Genomic DNA, 12917 nt, shown 5'->3' with positions numbered 1-12917 from the left:
GAGAATTCTTAATTGGTGTAGAATGACCATTCAGAACGAGAAGAAAACACAGTAATCTTCTGAAAACAAATGAGAGGCTGGAGGGGTGGAGGGGTCTAGGCTGGGTAGGGGTGAGGTAACAGTGCTTTCTGCAGAAGCATAAAGACTGAATTTGAATCTTCAACAGCTATGTAAAAGCCATGCAGGGTGTGAGTTCTTGTAGCCTCCAGCACTGAGGGGAGGGGAAGGGCTGAGGTGCAGAGGTGCCCTAAAGCTTCATGTGGCACACTGATCCCTTGCTCTCTCACCCAGCCTGCATAAACATCACAGACTGCCCTCTGGGTAGTGATTGTCCTTTACTCCCCGTTTCTTGGCATGAAATATGATCTTTTCCACAAAGTAAAACTTCTCGTGTTTGTTTCGGCAGCACATATACTAAAATTGGAACGATACAGAGAAGATTAGCATGGCCCCTGCGCAAGGATGACATGCAAATTCGTGAAGTGTTCCATATTTAAAAAAAAAAAAAAACTTCTCCCCATAGTGATATAGTTTCCAATCTCCCTGTCCCACCTGCCCCAATAAACCATGCTACCACACACCATCACACTAAAATTGACCAAGGAGGACACCATCATACCAGACACCATCGTACCAAACACCATCATACCAGACACCATCATATGAGACACCATCACGACAAAAGAGATCAAGGAGGACACCATGACTGAAGAGACCAAGGAGGAAGAGAACGAGGGAAACACCATCATACCAGACACCATCATACAAGATACCATCACAACAAAAGAGATCAAGGAGGATACCATCATAACTGAAGAGACCAAGGAGGAAGAGAACGAGGGCGACAACATCAGGCCTGGCCAGCCTCAGGACGCTGGCACAGCTCTCCCTCAAAAAGAGACCGAGGACAACATCACACTTGGCCAGCCTCAGGACACTGGCACAGCTTCCCCCCACAACCAGCGTCAACGCTGGAAGCGGGTGAAGAAGACAATCATGAACGGCCTCATACATCTGTGCTGCTGCTGCCTGCCACCTGCTAAGACAAAGGCCGCCTCATGTAAGAACATGACTCCAATGAAAAGGGACCTTGGAGCCACCCTCAGCACCAGGTAAGTGCATTACTTCACTTCATTTTATTCACTTTTCCTTCTGTCCTTTGTAACTAATCTCTCCCTAGTGCTATAGTTTCCAGTCTGCCTATTCTACCTGCCCCAAGATGGGTTCCCATGTTGAGAACTGAGGCCTACAAGTAGCCTGATAGGAATTCTTTAGAAAGAGCCTCCTGCCATCCTTTTGCAAGAGCCCCGCACCCACACACATGCCAAATCCATCACAGGTTACATTGCTTGAGTCCTCAGACCCAACTCAGAACAAAGCCTGGAAAACTCAGTCTTAGAGTGACTGCAGTGGTAGCTGTGCCCTCTCTTGACACCAATTCTGCCCTAGTTACTCACCTCTTGCATATCTATTCTTGTTCCTTCAAGGCGACCATTCACATTGGATCCCACACTCACCACCACATGCCACACTGTGAGGGTATGATAGGTGTCCTGACAAGTCTAACTAGAGACTCTTGGAGGAGCAACCCACTGTGTCCCTGTGTGATGGCAGCCTCAAGCCCCTACCTCGTGTATGTACCAGCTGGACAGATCTTAAGGCTGCTTCCATTTCTTCAAGTCTCTGCCCTTTGCATATTCTTGCACAGTTAATCAGCCTTGCACAGCCTTTGGGGAGAGTTCTGGGAAGCCTTATCTTTCCATCCTAGTATCACAGTGGTAAGTCTTCATCTCTTGTGTTCTTTCTCCCTAGACTGTATAGTATAAATGATTTATAAAATCTTTATACTATAATATAAAATGATCTTTATATAACTTATATTATTATAAAGATTTATAAATCATTTACACTATAGTATAAAGATCATTTAAATGACCTCTATATAATTTATAATATAAAGATTTATAAATCATTTATACTATAGTATACAATAAATGATAGTATAGGATAAATTATAGTATAGTATAAGTGATTTATAAATCATTTATACTTTAGTATACTATAAAGGATAGTAAAGTATAAATGGTAGTATAGTATAAATGATGCTATATATAGTATAAATGATAGTATAGTATAAATGATACTATATATACTATAAATGATAGTATAGTATAAATGATACTATACATAGTATACATGGTATAATTTATACTATACTATCCTTTATATTATACGATCATTTAAATGATAGTAGAGTACAAATGATACTATATATAGTATAAATGATAGTATAGTATAAATGATACTATATATAGTATAAATGATATAATTTATACTTATACTATAAATTGTAATATAAGTAAAGTATAAATGGGAGTATAGTATTAATGATACTATATAGTATAAATGATATCATTTATACTATATACTATCATTTAGAGTATACTATAGTATAAATGATTTATAAATCTTTATAGTATAAATTATATAGGGATCATTTAAATGATCTTTATACTATAGTATAAATGATTTATAAATCTTTATAATAGTATAAGTTATATAAAGATCATTTTATACTATAGTATAAAGATTTTATAAAACATTTATAGTATAAAGTTTTATAAATCATTTATAGTATAAAGATTTATAGTATAATAGGCAACGAATTGCTTCATCTTACTAGATATATATGTAGGTTCATTATCAGTCTTAATTTGTGAAGGTATCCCCAAAATTTCCATTATTTCCAATAACTGTGTAATTACACAATAAGCCTTTTCAGCACTTAAAGCAGTTGCCCTTTGAAACCCTGGGTATACACCTATGGTACGGTGTACATACCTTTGTTTTCCAAATTGTGCAGAATGAAACACATCCATCTGCCATATTTCACTTTTTTCGTATCCCTAGGCTTACTTCCAGCATGCAGTCGAGTGTGGTTATACAGAGGACATGTGGGACATTTTTTATTATTTCTTTGCTTGTTGCCCAAGTTATAGAAAAAAAAAATTATCTTTTACTTTTAACATCGTGTCTTTCATGAAATGTTGAGGTGTTGTAATTGATCAGTTTCCTCATTTGCTTGTACCAATGGACCTGGAAAGCCTGTATGAGACCGAATCTGCGTGATATATAACGGAGGGTTTCTACTTTTGTTAAGCCTTTTGCAGTTGCATGAATAATAAAGTTAATTCTAAACCATCAGGAATAAAGTCAGCAGTTTCTATATGACAAACAACTCATTCTACATATTGAGAGCCAGCAATTATATTAAGATTCAGGGAAATCTACTAATACCATAAGGATTACATACAATTTTGATTTTTGAATCGATTTTTGAACTGAACTATGTGGTCTTTTGATCACCTGGCTTTTATGTGTGTGTGTGTGTGTGTGTGTGTGTGTGTGTGTGTGTGTGTGTCTGTGTTGTAAATCTTTAATCTCTCACTTGGGAGACAGAGAAAGGTGGCTCTCTGAGTTTGAGATCAGCCTGGTATACAGAGTAAACGACAGGACAGCCAGGGCTACACAGAGAAAGCCTGTCTTGAAAAACAAGAAAACAAAAAACGGTGACCATCAAAAAGCCGCAGTTTTCCATCTGTAAAATGGAGACACAGTCATTGTAGGATTCTTAGCAAGAATGCAATCCTTAAGGCTCCAATATCAATCATGGTGGTCAGCACCCTGGAGGGTTGCAAAGCCATTGCAAAGGCTTTGGGATCCATTTTCTCTCATCAGGAAAACCAAAGGAGTTCAATAGTCTTAGCCTATTGCTTCACAGCCACCACCCTCTGACTTCGGGTGAACCAGTTTAATCCTGGGAGGTTTTCCCAACTAGTCTTAGGGCTGTGTTCACAAATCCCACACCCAATAGTGTTCAGTTGGACTTAGCAGAGCACCCTGGTTTTCCTGCCCCTACCCTGAACCCCACAAACCCCAGAGCAAAATGACACTGGCAGTAGCTGAGCATGCGTTTTCCTCCCTGATTCCACTGAGACTGTGTTATTAGGATTTCACTGCTTATTTTAAAGAACAAGTTAATTTTCCATTTTTGCATCAAATATGGAAAGGAATTACCCACTCACTGAGCTTCTCATATTTGCACATAAACTGGGCTCTTACAGGAGGAAGAGGGTCACTGGCACCAAGGGAAAACTGGACAGAACTGACTGGCTGGCTCAGGTCCCTACTCCTTTAGCTACCTGCCTTTCCGGCTACCATGCCTTCCCTGTCCTTATGGGCAGAAACTGGGGGAATCAGTGTGGTTGGTGCCCAAGCATGGCTAGGTCATTCCTTGCTCTGACATCATAAAGAGTCCTTGTGAGGAATGGTGGAACCTGGCCACATAGAGAACTCACTGGGACTGGGTTTGGTCCCATCAAGTGTGGCAGCCATTGGTTGCTAGACTGAATGGTTTGAGAGTTGGTGAATCACAGCATTGGCCAGCTCCCCTAGGTCAACCAGACCTGTTGACCCTCAGCAGATTGAGTTTCCCTCTAACACTGTCAGTTTTGTGGCAATTGCCTCTATTTATTCATTCATTGGTTTCAGGCATGATTATGCTTACCATTATATTCTTCATCTATCTCATGCTCACTTTGATTGTATCTCGCTATCACAGTATTTATATCAACTACACAACACGAGTGATCGATCGCCCAGTGACACTTCCATACATGTACATGGAGAACTTTGAATACATTCCCCTGATGACACTGCCTACTGCCCACCCCTTCCAAGCCCCTCACTCTTTCCCTTTGCTGTTCAGCACCTTGCTTCCCAAGTACAAGTACGGGCCAAGTGCCGTAGACTCCTGTCCAGAGGACTGATGGACACACGGGATGGTCTCTTAAGGAAGGACACCAATGTGTCTCTGGGCTCTAGCACAAAGTCTCCTCCTAGCTGGTTATCTCAGGATCTTCCTGGCAGGTCAAGAGGCATGAGTCCAACAAAGGGGCTAGAGATAAGCGTCAGCTCAGATCTTGTGATGCTGATTGTGGAACAGGGCAGCTGAAAAGGAATTCAGGGATAGAATAAGTGTAAGTCTAAAAGGAGCTTGTTCTTTGAGGAAGGATGGGACTTTCCTTGGTGAGACTTGCCATGCCCTGTCCCTCCAGCCTACTTCTGTCCTTCTCTCTGCCTGCAGCTGTACATTCATGGGTTATCTTCTGTTTTAAGGAGGTCGATTATGGCACCAAGCTAGGGTGTTATCAGGCACCAGAGGGGAGGGCAATAATGATTTTGAAGCAAAGAGTCGAGCCTGTGCTCTAGAGTTCTGCTGGTCCTACAGGTCAAAGAACATATTCAGGAACAAAAACCACCTAGTGCTGGAATTATCTGCCCAGCACTGCACAGACCCCAAGCCCCAAAATAAGCACCTGTCTTTTTGGAAAAGCAGGGGACTTTTTATTGTCAAGGGCAATCTACCCAAATTTCCAAGTCTAGGCTTGGATAAAACTCCTTCCTCCAACCTTAATCTGTTCATGTTTGGGGAAAGGCAGTGGGTAACAGAACCTTCATGGTCCAGCAACAAAGCCCTTCAGGTTCCTTTCTGTTTTGCCAAGGTATTGGTGATGAGAGGAGGGTCTATGGTCTGTGACTTCCAAAAATCTGATATCTGATTACAGAAATGGCAAGTTGCACTTTGTTGCCCTTTGCTGAACGGTACCTGTGTCTCCCTTTCATTGTGTGATGGTTTAGTTGAGTAGACTTGCTATCCAGTGCTCAAGTTAGTGATGCATGTTCGCTGAAGAATGAACATCCTTGTTGACCTCCTGTAAACTTCCACCCAGTTTCTCTGGCGTATGTCCCGCTGCTTGGGTGGGTGCTGTGAGGTCCACTTAATGTGAAAAACTGATGACTTTTGGTGGGAGGTGACAGCAGCCTAGCTTCAGGAGCATGGAAATGGCTGATCAGCCCTCCACCCTCAAGGGTTGTTGTCACAAGCACTTTTGGCTAGGCCCTGTGTGTAACAGCAACCTTGAACTTTTGAAGCAGTTGGGAACCTAGGTCATGCAGAAAACAAAAGCAGTCCTTCCTCATCTTCTCTTTGCTATTGCTTTTGTATTTGGTGAGGCAGGGTCTCCTGTAGCACAGGCTGGCCTCAGCATCCCTGTGTGGCCAAAGAGGACTTGAACTGATCCTCCTGCCTCCACTTTTCTAGCTTTTCCAACTGCCAAGTGTTTATCCTTTATGAGACTTTCCTGACTTTCACCCCAACCTCTTGTCTAAGTTCCATCAGCTGATCCTTGAAGGACTCTCAGTCAGGGCACAGCTAGTTGTGTCATGTCTAGATGTAGAGTGTGTTTGTGTGTGTGTGTGTGTGTGTGTGTGTGTTTCCTCCTTAAGGTTTGCGTGTCAAAAGTCCCACAAAGAATCAAGTGTTTGAACATTGTTCCAAGCAGGTGGCACCACGTGGGGCAAACTGTGGACCTTAGGCAGTGGGCCTAGCAGGAAGAGGTGGGCCTCTGGGCATCACTGTGGACAGACACTGGAGTGTAACAAGCTTTCTCAGGCCCCTACTGCCCCACTGCCCTAGACCAGCTTTCCTGTCCCTGAGGACAGAATGTGAGGGAACTGGTCCATTCCTTGCTCTGACATCACAAGGAGCCATTGTGACACCTATCCACTTAAGGCTCTGGCTGAGCCTGCTTCTTGTCTTACAGAACAGAAGCTCTTGGTTGGAGAGCAACTGGACTTCTGTCCCCGTGACAGACTATACTCGCATTTTAGAAGCTGTTTTGACGACCATATAGTAAGTGCCTTCTGTTCTCTAACCTACAATATTTTATTATGTTTGTTTAATAAACATATACTCTCCTTCTATTCCCTCCCTCACACACTCACACCATTCTCCACTCCTCTTGTCTTACAGAGCAGAAGTTCTTGTTAGAGAGTAACTGGACTTCTGCACCCGTGACAAGACATTCCTGGATTTTTGAAGATTTCAGACTACCGTAAAGTAAGTTTCATATTCATAAACTGTCCTCCTATTCCCTCCCTCACATGCCCTCACACCATTCCCCACTCCCATTCTCCTCAGAGAAAGGGAGGTCCCCCATGGGCACCAGCTCACCCTGGCACATCAAGTTGCCCAAAGGACTGCATGCATCCTCTCCCACTGACACCAGACAAGGCAGAGCAGCTAGGGCAAAGGGATCCAAATGCAGGCAACAGAGGAAGAGACAGCCCTTGTTAGGGCACCCGTTGTTAGGGCACCAACATGAAGGAGAATCTGCACCTCTGCTACATATGTGTAGGGGGCCAAGGTCCAGCCCAGACATCCCCCTTTGGTTGGTGATTCAGTCTCTGTGAGCCCCCATGGACCTGGTTTAGTTGACTCTGTGGGTCTTCTCGTGGTATCCTTGACCCCTCCAGCTCCCTCACTCCTTCCTCCCACGCTTCCACAAGATTCCCCAAACTCCATCTAGTGTTTAGATGTGGGTCTATGCATTTGTTTCCATTCACTGCTGGATGAAGCCTCTCAGAAGACAGTTATGCTAGGCTCCCATCTGCAAGCAGAGCACAGTATTATTAGTGGAGTCAACAGTTGCCTCTCTCTCCCCTAGGGTCGGTCTCAAGTGGGGTCAGTCATTGGTTGCCAGTTCCCTCCATCTCGGCTCCCTGTTTAATCCTGCACTTCCTGTAGGCGGGGCACACTTTGGGTTGAAGGCTTTGTGGGTGGGTGAGTTCCCTCCACTGGCCCCCTTGACTGGAAGTCCTGCATGGCTGCAGGAGGGGGCCACATCAGGCTCCATATCCCCTGCTGATAGGAGTCTCAGGTATGGTCACCCCATAGACTCCTGAGAGCCACCCTCTCAGTTAATTCTTGGTGTACTCATTTTGACAACAGTGATTAGCCACCACAGCATCCTAACCTCAGCCCAAGGCCACTCTCCATTTTTCGTTCACCTGAGTTGAATGAGAAAGGAACTGATGTCCTTGATGAGTGTGTATGTGCTGAGCTTTGTATGCAGAGAGCCGCTAGAGTGCCAGGGAGCAGGGGAAAAGGGAAGCATGCTACCTGTGCCCTAAAGGATGGGCATCAGTGTCCACAGCGCACCTGAGGACAACCATCTGGAGCCTGCTCCTTGAGACGGCAAATGTACCACAAAGAGTCACGTGTTTGAACACTGGGCCCCGGCATGTGGCATTGTGTGGGGAAGTAGGGTCTTACAGGAGGAAGAGGGTCACTGGCACCAAGGGAAAACTGGACAGAACTGGCTGGCTGGCTCAGGTCCCTACTCCTTCAGCTACCTGCCTTTCCTACTACCGTGCCTTCCCTGTCCTTGCAGGCAGAAACTGGGGAATCGGTGTGGTTGGTGCCCAGGCATGGCTAGGTCGTTCCTTGCTCTGACATCACAGAGTCCTTGTGAGGAATGGTGGAACCTGGCCACATAGAGAACTCACTGGGACAGGGTTTGGTCCCATCAAGTGTGGCAGCCATTGGTTGCTAGATTGAATGGTTTGAGAGTTGGTGAATCACAGCATTGGCCAGCTCCCCTAGGACAACCAGACCTGTTGACCCTCAGCAGATTGAGTTTCCCTCTAACACTGTCAGTTTTGTGGCAATCGCCTCTATTTATTCATTCATTGGTTTCAGGCATGATTATGCTTACCATTATATTCTTCATCTATCTCATGTTCACTTTGATTGTGTCTCGCTATCACAGTATTTATATCAACTACACAACACGAGTGATCGATCACCCAGTGACACTTCCATACATGTACATGGAGAACTTTGAATACATTCCCCTGATGACACTGCCTACTGCCCACCCCTTCCAAGCCCCTCACTCTTTCCCTTTGCTGTTCAGCACCTTGCTTCCCAAGTACAAGTACGGGCCAAGTGCCATGGACTCCTGTCCAGAGGACTGATGAACACACGGGATGGTCTCTTAAGGAAGGACACCAATGTGTCTCTGGGCTCTAGCACAAAGTCTCCTCCTAGCTGGTTATCTCAGGATCTTCCTGGCAGGTCAAGAGGCATGAGTCCAACAAAGGAGCTAGAGACAAGCGTCAGCTCAGATCTTGTGATGCTGATTGTGGAACAGGGCAGCTGAAAAGGAATTCAGGGATAGAATAAGTGTAAGTCTAAAAGGAGCTTGTTCTTTGAGGAAAAATGGGACTTTCCTTGGTGAGACTTGCCATGCCCTATCCCTCCAGCCTACTTCTGTCCTTCTCTCTGCCTGCAGCTTTATGTTCATGGGTTATCTTCTGTCTTAAGGAGGGCGATTATGGCACCGAGCTAAGGTGTTATCAGGCACCGGAGGGGAGGGCAATAATGATTTTGAAGCAAAGGGTTGAGCCTGTGCTCTTGAGTTCTGCTGGTCCTACAGGTCAAAGAACATATTCAGGAACAAAAACCACCTAGTGCTGGAATTATCTGCCCAGCACTGCACAGACCCCAAGCCCCAAAATAAGCACCTGTCTTTTTGGAGAAGCAGGGGACTTTTTATTGTCAAGGGCAATCTACCCAAATTTCCAAGTCTAGGCTTGGATAAAACTCCTTCCTCCAACCTTAATCTGTTCATGTTTGGGGAAAGGCAGTGGGTAACAGAACCTCCATGGTCCAGCAACAAAGCCCTTCAGGTTCCTTTCTGTTTTGCCAAGGTATTGGTGATGAGAGGAGGGTCTATGGTCTGTGACTTCCAAAAATCTGATATCTGATTACAGAACTGGCAAGTTGCGCTTTGGTGCCCTTTGCTGAATGGTACCTGTGTCTCCCTTTCATTGTGTGATGGTTTAGTTGAGGAGACTTGCTATCCAGTGCTCAAGTGAGTGATTCATATTCTCTGAAGAGTGAACATCCTTGTTGACCTCCTGTAAACTTCCACCCAGTTTCTCTGGCGTATGTCCCGCAGCTTGGGTGGGTGCTGTGAGGTCCACTTAATGTGTAAAAACTGATGACTTTTGGTGGGAGGTGACAGCAGCCTAGCTTCAGGAGCATGGAAATGGCTGATCAGCCCTGCACCCTCAAGCGTTGTTGTCACAAGCACTTGTGGCTAGGCCCCGCGTGTAACAGCAACCTTGAACTTTTGAAGCAGTTGGGAACCTAGGTCATGCAGAAAACAAAAGCAGTCCTTCCTCATCTTCTCTTTGCTATTGCTTTTGTATTTGGTGAGGCAGGGTCTCCTGTAGCACAGGCTGGCCTCAGCATCCCTGTGTGGCCAAAGAGGACTTGAACTGATCCTCCTGCCTCCACTTTTCTAGCTTTTCCAACTGCCGAGTGTTTATCCTTTATGAGACTTTCCTGACTTTCACCCCAACCTCTTGTCTAAGTTCCATCAGCTGACCCTTGAAGGAATCTCAGTCAGGGCACAGCTAGTTGTGTCATGTCTAGATGTAGAGTGTGTGTGTGTGTGTGTGTGTGTGTGTGTGTGTCCTCCTTAAGGTTTGGGTGCCAAAAGTCCCACAAAGAATCAAGTGTTTGAACATTGTTCCAAGCAGGTGGCACCACCTGGGGCAAACTGTGGACCTTGGACAGTGGGCCTAGCAGGAACAGGTGGGCCTCTGGGCATCACTGTGGACAGACACTGGAGTGTAACAAGCTTCCTCAGGCTCCTACTGCCCCACTGCCCTAGACCAGCTTTCCCGTCCCTGAGGATAGAATGTGAGGGAACCATGGGGATGTGCTTAGTGACCACTTGTCCATTCCTTGCTCTGACACCACAAGGAGCCATTGTGACACCTATCCACGTAAGGCTCTGGCTGAGCCTGCTTGTTGTCTTACAGAGCAGAAGCTCTTGGTTGGAGAGCAACTGGACTTCTGTGCCCATGACAGACTATACTCGCATTTTAGAAGCTGTTTTGACCACCATATAGTAAGTGCCTTCTGTTCTCTAACCTACAATATTTTATTATGTTTGTTTAATAAACATAAACTCTCTTTCTATTCCCTCCCTCACACACTCACACCATTCTCCACTCCTCTTGTCTTACAGAGCAAAATAGAGAGTAACTGGATTTCTGCACCGTGACAAGACATTCCTGGATTTTTGAAGATTTTGAACGATCATAGTAAGTTCATTCTGTTTTCTATCTGAGAACATTTTATTATGTTTATTTTATACACAGAAAGTCTCCTCCAATTCATGTAAGGGACCCTCTTTGTTTTAAAGTAAAGATTTTTGCGAATGGGGTAATCTGGAGAGCTGGCCCACCATTTCAAGAGCATGTACTCTTGGAACTAGGTTTGATGTACAGCTCTTCTGTGGGAGATCATAACTGCCTGTAGCATTATCTAGATAGACATTATCACCATGTAATTGATGTGTAGTAGCAGAGAGTGCACTTGCGTGTGGGCATGTGAACATGTGTATGGATGCCCTCAGAGGCCCGTGGTGTAGGATCTCCTAGAGCTGGGTTCGGAGTAATTGTGAGCCACCTGACCTGGATCCTAAGAACCAAATTTCGGTAGGTCCTTTGCAGAGCTAGTTGTACCTGGACTCAGGGGCTGGCTGCCCCGCACGGACACCGCTGGGCTTGGGAGGTGTCTGTTGTTCTATATACTTCTCTCGCATCTAATTTTATTCGTGCCTGCTCTCTTCCAGTACAGGTGAGCTCAGGGTCAGGGGATGACTGTCCTTTCTTATCAGTGGCTCTTAGTTTCTAGAATCCTTTGGTTGGTTATGCCAGTTTGCAGTTGATTCCTGTCAAACCAATCTGTCATATTTTGCTCTACACTGCTTTGGAACATACTTCATTCTTGTCTATCTAAGCATTTAAGTACCCAGTTAGGTGGTCTGAAATGTGTCTGACCTCTTCCTTCCTTCCTTTCCTAGTCTTTTGGATGTAGGAATTCATAGCTCTAAATACTCTCCTAGGCCTGATTTTAAGTCTGTCAACTTTCTCATTGAACTTTTTGGCTCTAGCCATATGAAGGAGGAGGGCCTGACTCTGAAGCAGGACATGGAGGCCTGCTCCTCTGTGGAGGACCCCTTCAACACCGACTATAGAATGATGAGGACTCTGGGACACGGACATTTTTCTGAAGTGAAACTCGCCTTCCATGTTCCCACTGTGACCTGTGTGGCTGTAAAACTCCTTAGAAATAAGAAGAAGTACAACTCGATTTTTAACAGTGAAATAAGCGTTATGAAATCCATGAACCACCCCAATATTATCAAACTTTTTCACGTGATCGAGACGGAAGAGATCACCTACCTGGTGATGGAGCATGCCTCAGAGGGAGAGCTGCTGCGGAGGATCCTGGAACGGGGGTCTCTACCGGAGTGCGAGGCTGAAAGGATATTTACTCAGGTGGTGCATGCAGTTAATTACTGTCATAACAATCAAGTTGTCCATAGAGATATAAAAGCCACCAACATCCTTATGGACTGCAGGGGGAATGCCAAGCTGATTGATTTTAGCCTCGCTGTGAAAGTAACTCCTGGGCAGAAGCTGCAGGGTTTCTGTGGCACTCTGCCCTATTGTGCCCCAGAACTCTTTGCACCCGGGGAATACGATGCTTACCCCATCGACATGTGGTGTTTAGGGATTCTCCTCTTTCTCATGGTGGCTGGGCACTTCCCTTTCCAAGCCAAATCTGTGGCAGGCATGAGGAACGAGGTCACCTCAGGCAACTTCACCATTCCTAAGCATGTTTCTATCGACATTTTCAATGTCATCTTGGAATTACTGATAATCAATCCCGGAAGAAGGCCCACCATCAAGGACATCATGAGGCGCCCCATGATCAGGGCCAGTGAGGCACGTTCACCACCTACTTCCACCCCTAGCCTCCCAGGCACCCCGAGCCCTAGCATTGTTGGGACCATGAGAGTCATGGGCTATAAGCCTGAAGTAATCATTGAATCCCTGAGAGACCAAAAATATGATGAGGTGATGGCAACTTATCTTACATTGCAAAACCAGTCACCTGCGGGAGACTATGGCCACAACCAGGTGAATCC

General features: G+C 45.2%; 1 non-coding gene and 1 pseudogene across 1 annotated transcript; both read left to right on the top strand.

Moving 5' to 3' along the window:
- The first annotated feature begins 390 nt into the window (after nt 1-390).
- LOC132654475 (U6 spliceosomal RNA) lies at nt 391-497 on the top strand. The gene has a single exon (XR_009592116.1). It is a non-coding gene; the product is annotated as a U6 spliceosomal RNA (small nuclear RNA).
- An 11383-nt stretch (nt 498-11880) lies between these two features.
- On the top strand, nt 11881-12784 carry LOC132654017 (sperm motility kinase-like; annotated as a pseudogene).
- Nucleotides 12785-12917: the final 133 nt, after the last annotated feature.

Source organism: Meriones unguiculatus, chromosome 5, assembly GCF_030254825.1.
Source record: "Meriones unguiculatus strain TT.TT164.6M chromosome 5, Bangor_MerUng_6.1, whole genome shotgun sequence".
In the NCBI taxonomy this organism is placed as follows: Eukaryota; Metazoa; Chordata; class Mammalia; order Rodentia; family Muridae; genus Meriones; species Meriones unguiculatus.
Note: the sequence above shows the minus strand (reverse complement) of the source record. Positions and strands in the feature narration are given on the sequence as shown.